A 9,780-nucleotide genomic window follows, 5' to 3' on the forward strand; every position below is an offset into this window, starting at 1 on the left:
ATGTACAAATGCGCTTTACACAATTGATGTGTGTATGGATTGCAATAACAGTTGTATGAGCCCCTAATAAAATATTTAAATAATTTAAAAAAAAAGACTTCCCACCCACTGGCCTGTAATCTTCCTGCATTCGGAGTCATTGCATGTGTTTTGTGAGTCTGAAGAGGACCTTATAGATTAGTATCAGACATTTGACTAATATCAGACTTCAGGACTTGATCTGGACTGGGCTGGGATGTTTTCTCAATGTTCAGTTGCTTTTGTCTATAATCTCTTCCTTATAGACATAAGAGTGTGTCGATGAATTTGTTTCTCTAGTCCACCCAGACTAACACACTGCCTCCTAAGTGTTATCCCCGAGCAAATGCTGCCCTTCGGATTGCATGTGGTTGATGGTTCTAATGAATAGGTAGGTACCTCCTAGTGTTATGGCTCATCTTGTAGCCATTTCTATCTATGGTAATCATTCCTTTTGTTAAGAATCAACACTGAACCACTCCGCAGGATTTAGAGATTGGAAAAAAAAAATCCCAAAAGTTCAACTCTTATAAGACATTAGTCTGCCTCATTCCCACCCCTACTCCTCCCTTTGAGTATATTCCCTATTGTCTCTGGGTTCTGCAAATCACCGGTATCCCACGGAACTCACGAATGTTTGAGGAAATGTCTCCGATGGTGGTGGGTGCTGTTCGGTCCAAACTCCGAAGGTCAGGCAGGGGTGTGCCACATGCTGGAGCCAGAGGATGTACTTCATGACTGGTTCGTGCAGGAGGTGGGATCACACCTGCCCTGCTTCTCAGTGGGCTTGGTTTATACTTAGTAGGATGGCCTTGCAGGGAATCCTGTTCACAATTCCTCACAGGTGAATCCAATCAGTGTCTTTCCCTACCTTCTTACAAGACCCATGCAGGGAAAGACCATTTGGTGGGAGCTACATGGTGCAATCAAAACTCACCCAAGTATAATATATTCTCCACCACTGGAATTCTTCTTATTCATGGACATGTGACCTGGGACCTCTGGCAGGATGTGTCCAGTAGACAGTGGCCTTCTACTTACCTAAATCTACCAGGTTTTCCAAGGCCACTCCAGAAACAGTTTTCTTTCTCCTCTCAGCTGTAGCACATAGTCCTTACATCCATTACAAGTAACATAAGGTGGCCAGACATCTCGCATTTGGCGGGAGAGTCCCGATTAAAAAAAAACAAAACAATTTTTCCGCGTCCCGCGGCATTTTTAAAAAGTCCCGATTTTTGGAAAGAATGCACGACAAGCTAGGGTATACAGTTTTCAGCTGCCATGTGGCTATTTCGCCAGGATATGAGTTTTATCAATGGTGTCCCGCTTTACCACTGTTAAAATCTGGTCACCTTAAAGTAACAGTAACCGAGATAACCATTAAACAAAGAGTGTGGTCTGAATCACACCTTCCACTGAGGCCGCGACCCTTTAAGACCATTCCTCATGTTCTGGTGACCCCCCCGAACATAACAGTATTTTCGTTGCTACTTCATCACTGTAATTTTGCTAGTTATGAATCGGGCGACCCCCGTGAAAGGGTTGTTTGACCCCCAAAGGCATGGCGACCCACAGGTTGAGAACCGCTGCAGTAAGGTCAGCTCTTCATCTCATCTTATTCCTGTTTGTCAGCAGGTAATGCCCTCCCCAATGGGACTACAGCCACCTGTGTACAAAAGCCAGAATTTCAACACAGCACAAAAAGAGACTATGGCCGCAGGGTCATATGAACGGAGTACAACTTACTCTCATTTGACTGCAAACTGAAACATAGGAGTGACGTGCGTTCAGTTCCAAGTTTCAAGGGTGTCTAGTGGGCTGAGTCTTGTGTGTCCCAACAGTTTCTATCTGACCACTAAGCCTGGTCTTTTGGTACGATTTTTCAGTTTTGTGCTACATTTTTATTCCACGCTATTCAGCATCTTCTGCTGGGGTCCATTTTGAAGCAGGCCCACACTGGTAAGTGGGCACCATCTAGTTCTTCTGATCTCAAGGTCATGAAGGCTGAGGTCCATGGGGTCCACTCCTCTCCTGAACTAGTTGCTTTGGTGCATCTGATTTTCTTTGCTCCAAGCAGGGATGCGGTGCCTTACACGGCTGCTCGTAATCTTGTCAGATCCCAGTCTACTCTCCGATGTAGGACACATTCACTTGTCGTCTTTGTGGGCTCTGCTATGCCCATGGATCTTGGCATCTCCCAAGACAGTGGTCCTGAGGCCGCAGGCCCGCTGACTCATTCCCTCCGAGGGTTGGTTATGGCTAAGGCATTTTCATACCATTGGATCCTGTAAGGAGCAGGGTTTTCTGACTCATCTCACTCCTTGACAAGGAGGCGATTCTAACGCAGAACAGCCCTACCGGACAGGGCAGCACTGCCCCGGTGGGTTCTGAGAGTGTAACTCTTTACAGCATCAGAAAGCCTTGTCTTTCTCCCACAGAGCTCCTGCCGGTTTCAAACGACTGACCTGGCATTAGCAGCCCACCTCAGAACTACTATGTCAGGGTCCACCTCATAGTAACTTATGTAAGGTTTCTGAAACTGTAATCTTTATTGAAGCAGAGGGGCTCATCTTCTTCCTCAGACCAGCTGGTGGGTTTGAACCACTGATCTGGCCATTAACAGTCCAACGCCTACCTGACAGCTCCACCAGAGCTCCCATCAGACCAAACTCCCTGCCACGGAGTCAATTCCAACTTATAGTGTCCCTACAGTACAGAGTAGAACTGCCCTTGTGGCTTCCGAAGACTGTAAATCTTTATGGGAGCGGAAAACCTCATCTTCAACATGTCGAGCAGCTGGTAGTTTCGAACTGCTGATCTTTTGGTTAGTAGCCCAAGGAGTAACCCACTACACCACCAGGGCTCTGCTCGCAAGGGTTAATTCAACCTTCCTAATTACCTTTCTTTTCCTCCACCTCAAGCTCCTTCAATATCAGTTTTGTAAGCCAAGAAGGTTGTACAGGAAGAGCCAAAGGCAGGCGATTTTAAAATCAAAAGTCTTTCTACATGTCATCCTTTTCTGTCTCCCCACCCCACCCGCACCTACCTTTCTCTCTCGCTTTCTCTTAACCACAGACAAAAGATAGAGTTGGTAACCAGTAAAAAGTTGCTCAAATATTTGTTTTTAAATTTTTTCTGGAGGGATGGCATGTCACTCATGTATACTCTGAGAACACAAGGACAACACACACTCTTGGTTACATCAATAATCATTCTCCCTCTTGCTTGCCAATGAACCCCAATTTATTGTTCCTCCACCAAACAGTGCCCACGCAGCCTGGCTGCTGCCCCAGCCCACGACTGGCTGCAGCCAGTGGTTCTCATGGGGGGAGAGTGTCCCCAGAGCAGGGCATCAGCCACTTCCTCTGTGAGTTGTTAGAAATGAACCAAAGGGATTGAACCCGAGTCGGGGGAGGGCCCAGCAATCCGGGCTTGGACACAGCCTGCAGGGGATTTTGCAGGAGAAAGAACGGTAGTCCGTGTCCTATGGGCCAGTTCTACATGGTCCTGCAGGGTCACTGTGAGGCACAACACACTTGATGACAGTGGGCTTTGGTTTAGGCAAATGAGACTAATGTACTCCAATTCGAGAACTTTAGATGTAAGCCCATTCCAGTCTCTTTCCTTCTCAATATGGACACTCCCGACATGGAGGCAGGAGCCCTGGTGACCGTGGGTTTTGCGATGGGCTGCTAACCACAAGATCGGCAGTTTGATCCCACCAGCCGCTCCACCAGAGAAAGAAGAATGAGACTATCTGCTCAGGTAAATAGTTAGTCTAGGGAACCCACAGGGGCAGTTCTACTCTGCCCTACAGGGTCATGTGAGTTGACCTTGACGGAGTGGCTAGGAGTTTGAGTTTTTTAAGGGTCGGGGAGCCCTGGTGGGATAACTGAAAAGTCAGCAGTTTGAGACCACTCGTCACTAGAATCCAGGGAGAAAGATGAGGCTTTTGATCGTGGTAAAGAGGTACAGTCTCAGACACCCACAGGGGCAGTTCTACTCTGCGGTACGGGGTCTGTGGATTGAAATCCACTCAGTGGTCTTGAGTGAGAATCCGCTCTAGGCCCACACAGGTGCTCCATGGGCGGATGCCAGCTGGGGCTGCTGTGCCATCTTGTGGCCTTGAGGAAAGCTGCCCATGCCCTGAGGACAGCAGAGCCTGCCCTGGGTCTGGGCAGGTTGCTGCTTACCTTCCCTGACTTGAGACTCCCCTGGGACGATCCATCTCCTAACTTCGTGAGCAGCTGCTGTTTGTTGCTGTGCAGTCACCTCCACACGTCCAACAGGAGGAGCCCTTGCCTGGCCCCACCCCATCTTCATGATCTTTGATAAATCTGAGTCCATTGTTGGGGCTATGACGTCAGTCCACCCCCTAGAAGAGGGCCTTCATTTCCGCTGACCCTTGACCACCCAAGATGTCATTTTCTTTTCTTTCTTTCTTTCCTTTTTTTTTTTTTTAAATAAATCAATCTATTGGGGGCTCTTACAACAATCCATACATCCATTGTATCAAGCACATTTGTACATCTGTTGCCATCATCCTTTCCAAAACAGTTTCTTTGACTTGAGAGGATGTCCTTTTCCAGCGATGGGTCCTTTCCAGATGATGCGTCCAAGTGAAGTCTCGCCATCCTTCTTTTAAAGAACAACCAGTGGTCTTTCTTCTAAGATTGGTGTGCTCCTACTCCCTGCCGTCCATGGTCTGCATAGCCAACCAGCCTCACACCATTGAATGTCTCCGTTCTTCTGTCTACCTGTTCCACCGTCCAGCTTCCACGTGCATAGGAGTTGACTGTGAGGACCATGAAGACCATGGCTTGGGCCAGATGTACCTTCTTCCTCAAACCAGCACCTTGAAAGAGGCCGTTTGCGGCAGATTGAATCCAGTGGAATAATACGCTGTTGGATTTCTGCACTGCTGTTTCAATGGGTGCTGATGACTGATTCAAGTGGAATGAAATTCTCACATTCAATTGCTCTCACTTTCTGGAAGAATCCTCCCAGCTGCTTAAATGTGCCCTGTGCTCTGAGGGTTCTCTGCTCCCAAGTGTTTGTGACCATTGTTGTTATTGTGAGGTGCCTCTGAGTTGGTTCCAACCCATAGAAACCCCGGGGTCCCGCAGAATAAACCTTGCTGAGTCCTGCCCCATCCTCACAGTGGTTGTGATGTTTGAGCCTGCTGTTACAGCCACCGCATCAATGCACCTCCCTGAGGGTCTTCCTCTTTGATGCTCCCCCTCTGTGATGGTTAGGTTTTCTGTGCCAACATGGCTCCTATAGGTACAGTGGACAGAGTTTAGACTGTCAATCAGGTCTCAGCTTGATTGGACGACAACTGAGATAACTGGCTTTCCAAGGCTGGCCTCCCTCCCTCCTTGTCCCTGGTGATCAGACCACATGCTGCTGCCTGAGCTAGTCCTTTGCTTCAACCCTGTGCCGCGGTACCTGTGGGGCGAGTCAACCCATGGATCATGTCACCTTGCTGTGCACTGCTAGACCTTGAGACGCCGTTGGGACCTGCTTTGCCACCTGGTCGGTGGAATGTGTCTCCCTGCATGCATCGCTAGAGCTTGAGGCTCCATTGGGAAGTGCTTTGATACGCTCCTACCCTAAATGTGAAATTTGCCAACAGGACCATTGGATACAGGTACCAGGTCACATCTATCTATGAAGTATTGTTCCAAAGAGGACCACTTATTAGATGTTCAAGAAATCATTTTTGTTGTATGAAAAAACAGAAGCTCTGGAAGATAAAAAGAGCTACTTAAGGATCAGACCACAGAGTAGAGCAGTCCCTGCAATGATCTCTCTACTAAAATAACAGCTGCAAAACACTGAAAGAGTTTGAAGTCTTGAAACAGAGACAATTGTCCACCATACATCCTTCTGTAGCTAGGAATTCTCTGCCCAGTCCCTCCTCTGGCCACTCAGTGGGATGTGTGAGAGTGCTTGTGCCTTGTGCCCCCTCTGGCCAAGGCAGGGAAAAGGATTGTGCGTCTCTCAACTTCTGTCTCTTCCCATCACTGCCAGGCAGATGAAGAAACTGTAGTCCCCAGGGAATGGAGACACCAGATTGGTGGGGCCTGGGTCACGGGATCTCTCGTGATTGGAGAGCTGCTTGAGAAGGAGAGGGAGTTGACTCTCCTGGAGATGCTGGTGAACTGACTCAGCAACTAGAGAAGAATTCCTGCTTAGAAGAGTCGTTGAACCCATTTCAGCTCACTCTTCTCAGATATTTAAATAGGGTAATTAGGTATACTGATAAGTTGAACACTAAATAAGGAAGACCCCAAAAAACCCAAAACCAATAACAAGGTATTTAAAATATGGAGTTGGTGAAGAATATTGAAAGTACCGTGGGCTGTCCAAAGAACAGACAGTTCTGTCTCAGAAGAAATATGGCACAGAATGCTCCTTAAAGGCAAGGATGGCAAGAATTCATTTCAGGTTCTTTAGACATGTTGTCAGGGGAGACCAGTCCCTGGAGGAGGTCCTGCTGGGTAAATGGCGGGACAGTGGAAGAGAGGAAGGCCTGGATGAAGTGGCCTTCCTCACAGTGGCTGCAGCAATGGCCTCAAACATGAGAGCAGTTGTGAGGGTGGCACAGGACCAGGCGGTGTTGCGTTCTGTTGTGCACAGATGGTCAATCTGGTAGCCAAGCACATCGCCTTAGACCACACTCCATCTTTCCATGGACAACAACAAAGTCACAGGACCACCCAACATGATGTGACCGTCCTACCCCCAGCCAGAAACATGCCAGCCCCTCCCTACAGGGGATGCACAGTTCCTGGCCCGCTAGACCAGCGGTTCTCAACCTACCTAAGGCCACGACCCTCTAACACAGTTCCTCATGTTGCGGTGAACCCCAACCATAAAATTATTTTTGTTGCTACTTCATAGCTGTAATTTTGCTACTGTTATGAATCAGGTGACCTCTATGAAAGGGCCGGTTGACCCCCAAAGGGGTCATGACCCTCGGGTTGAGAACCACTGCTCTAGCACCACCACGTTGACCAAGAAATCAACCGCCACAACTAAACAAATTCATTTGGAAATTCTGGCAGAAAATCAAGGTGAAGGTGTCCTTTCTCAAACAAACTCCCGGCCAGTGAGTCACTTCTGACTCATAGCAACTCCATAGGACAGAAAAGAACTGCCCCTGTGGGTTTCTGAGACTATAATCTTTACAGAAGTAGAAAGCTTCCTTTGTCTCCCTTGGGTAGGCTGGTGGTTTCCGACTGCAAACCTTGCCATTAACAGCTGAACGTGTAACCCACCACGCAACCAGGGCTCCTTGAAGGTCACCAAGGGACCAGGAAGCAACAGCTGACAAGACAACGACCTTCATGCAGAGCCTACAGAGAAAGAAAGTCTTCCCCGAGGGTCAATCACCCTGAAATTGAACTTCCAGCCTCCTCTCTGCAAGAAAGTAAGTCTGCTTGTGAAGATCACCCACTCACAGTAGTGTTGTTGCAGCAGCACTTCGTGAGTATACATTGGGCTCAGGTGTTATACCCTACCGGAAATCATTAGCCCTGGAGTTCTGATTGCCAACTCTAAGCTCATACCGTGACACTAATGAACACTATCAATGGTTACAACAGTAAAAAAGGTTTTTGTCTTTGGTAAGAGTTTTAAAATAGTCCTAGATCTGACATGAAATTTTTCAGAAGGTGAGAGAGAAAACAAATTATTTCTCTAAGATACTGGAATTCTGAACGTGGATTGGATTTCTCTTGAACAAGACTGAATGACAGAGGAAGACATCCGTTTAGAGAAGCAAGACAACCTGTATTGCAAAGATTGGATACTATCCTAAACACGATTTCATTTTAGAAGGCAAAAAAAAAAAGTTTTGTCTCCTGTTTGTGTTGAGTGGCACCTACTTTCTCCTAACCTTCCACCTCTCCGGAGAAACTGAAGTACTGATGCGAAAGAGGAGACTAGTTGCCTAGCAACCTGAAATTAGCGAGACATGTCTCTTTCTGACTTGACTCGAAATCAAGCTCGATAAGAACGACTATGAGATCAAGGACCAAAATGTTAAAACTCATAATGTTAGCGCCAGGCGTTGAGTTACAGGAATGGAGCTACACCGTGGGAGCTTCAAGAAGCCCATGGAACAATTCAACTATTTTTAATTCTATTTTTTTCTAAGAACTTTATGAAGGCCTCTTGTATACGTGGTCCATGTATTCAGCAAAGATATTTCGAAAATATTGATCTGACTCTAGCATGCTCCATCTTAGCCTATGATGATTAAGTTTATTTTAAAGGTTCTTATTGATGAGAACGTTTGTCAGTGGACTTTTTGAAGCTCCTCATTCATACACTAGTATAAGTCATAAGTGTTATTATTAATATTTATTAAACAAAAATATTAATATGTGAAGCTATTGTTTCTTGACATATTTTCCACCAGGGCCTGTCTACGTTTGAAGATGTTGTTTCCATCTCTCTAACCTCTCCTCTAAGAGCCTTGGTAGCAGAGTGAGTTACATGTGGGGCTGCTAACCACAAGGGCCAACAGTTCAAAACCACCAGGCGCTGCTTGGGAGAAAGATGAGACTGTCTGCTCCCATAAGAGTGAAACCTCGTGCTTGCTTCGGCGGCACATATACTAAAAAAAAAAAAAAAAAAAAAAAAGAGTGAAACCTCGTGGAAACCCACAGAGGCAATTCTACTTGTCCTAGAGCAAGCGGTTGCTATGGCTTGAAGTCGACTTGGTGGCAGTGGGTTTGATTTTTGGTTTGGGGGAACCCTTCCCTAAAGAATTCTGTGCTCTTTTATTTACACCCAAACAGCCCACACGGCAAGTTGGGAATCCTTCAGGGACGCAAATCACATTCTACTACTATGGTCTTTGAGTTTTAGGAACAAAAATGAGGGGGAAAAACAGAACTATAAGGTTTCTCCAAAAAAAAAAAAGGATTCTCAATGAAATTCCCCCAGGACTGTGATCACTATCCTTAGAGAATGAGCAGGTGCAATATCATACTGGAAAGAAATTCCTCAGAGCAACATTCTGGGCATTTTTATCATAATGCACCATGCATTATCAAAATGCATGATTTTAACATTAATGCATTAAACTGTCTTTATAATAAACTCCAGTGACTGTCCTGCATCTTTTGAGGAAAATCTATCAAGATATTCCCTTGGGCCTCCCAAGAAAACGTCGCCATAACCTTCTGAGCTGACCACTCTGCCTTGAACTTGAGTGGCCTAACAGATCCCCTCAAAAACACTGTTGTTTAGTTATTGGTTTTGTTTTTTAATTAAAGACTGTATTTAATTGGTAAGAAGAAAATTATGCAGAAGATGTACCCTGGTATAGATAAGAGCACAGGGAATCCAGGACAGATAAACCCTTTGAGACCAATGATGAGAGTAGCGATACCAGGAGGGGAAGGGGAAGGTGGGGGAGAAAGGGGGAACCAATCACAATGATCTACATATAACCCCCTCCTTGGGGGACAGACACCGAAAAGTGGGTGAAGGGAGACATCAGTCAGTGTAAGACATGACAACATAATAATAATTGATAAATTATCAAGGATCCGTGAGGGAGGGAGGGCGGAGGAGGGAAGGGGATAAATGAGAAGCTCATACCAAGGGCTCAAGTAGAAAGCAAATATTTTTAGAATGATTATGGCAACAAATGTACAAATGTGCTTGACACATGAAGGATGTATGGATTGTGATAAGAATTGTACAAGCCCCCAGTAAAATGATTTTAAAAAGGAAGAAAATTAT

The sequence above is a fragment of the Echinops telfairi genome, unplaced genomic scaffold (genome assembly GCF_000313985.2).
Source record: "Echinops telfairi isolate 266 unplaced genomic scaffold, ASM31398v2 ScPeMD7_3533;HRSCAF=4204_0, whole genome shotgun sequence".
Lineage (NCBI taxonomy): Eukaryota > Metazoa > Chordata > Mammalia > Afrosoricida > Tenrecidae > Echinops > Echinops telfairi.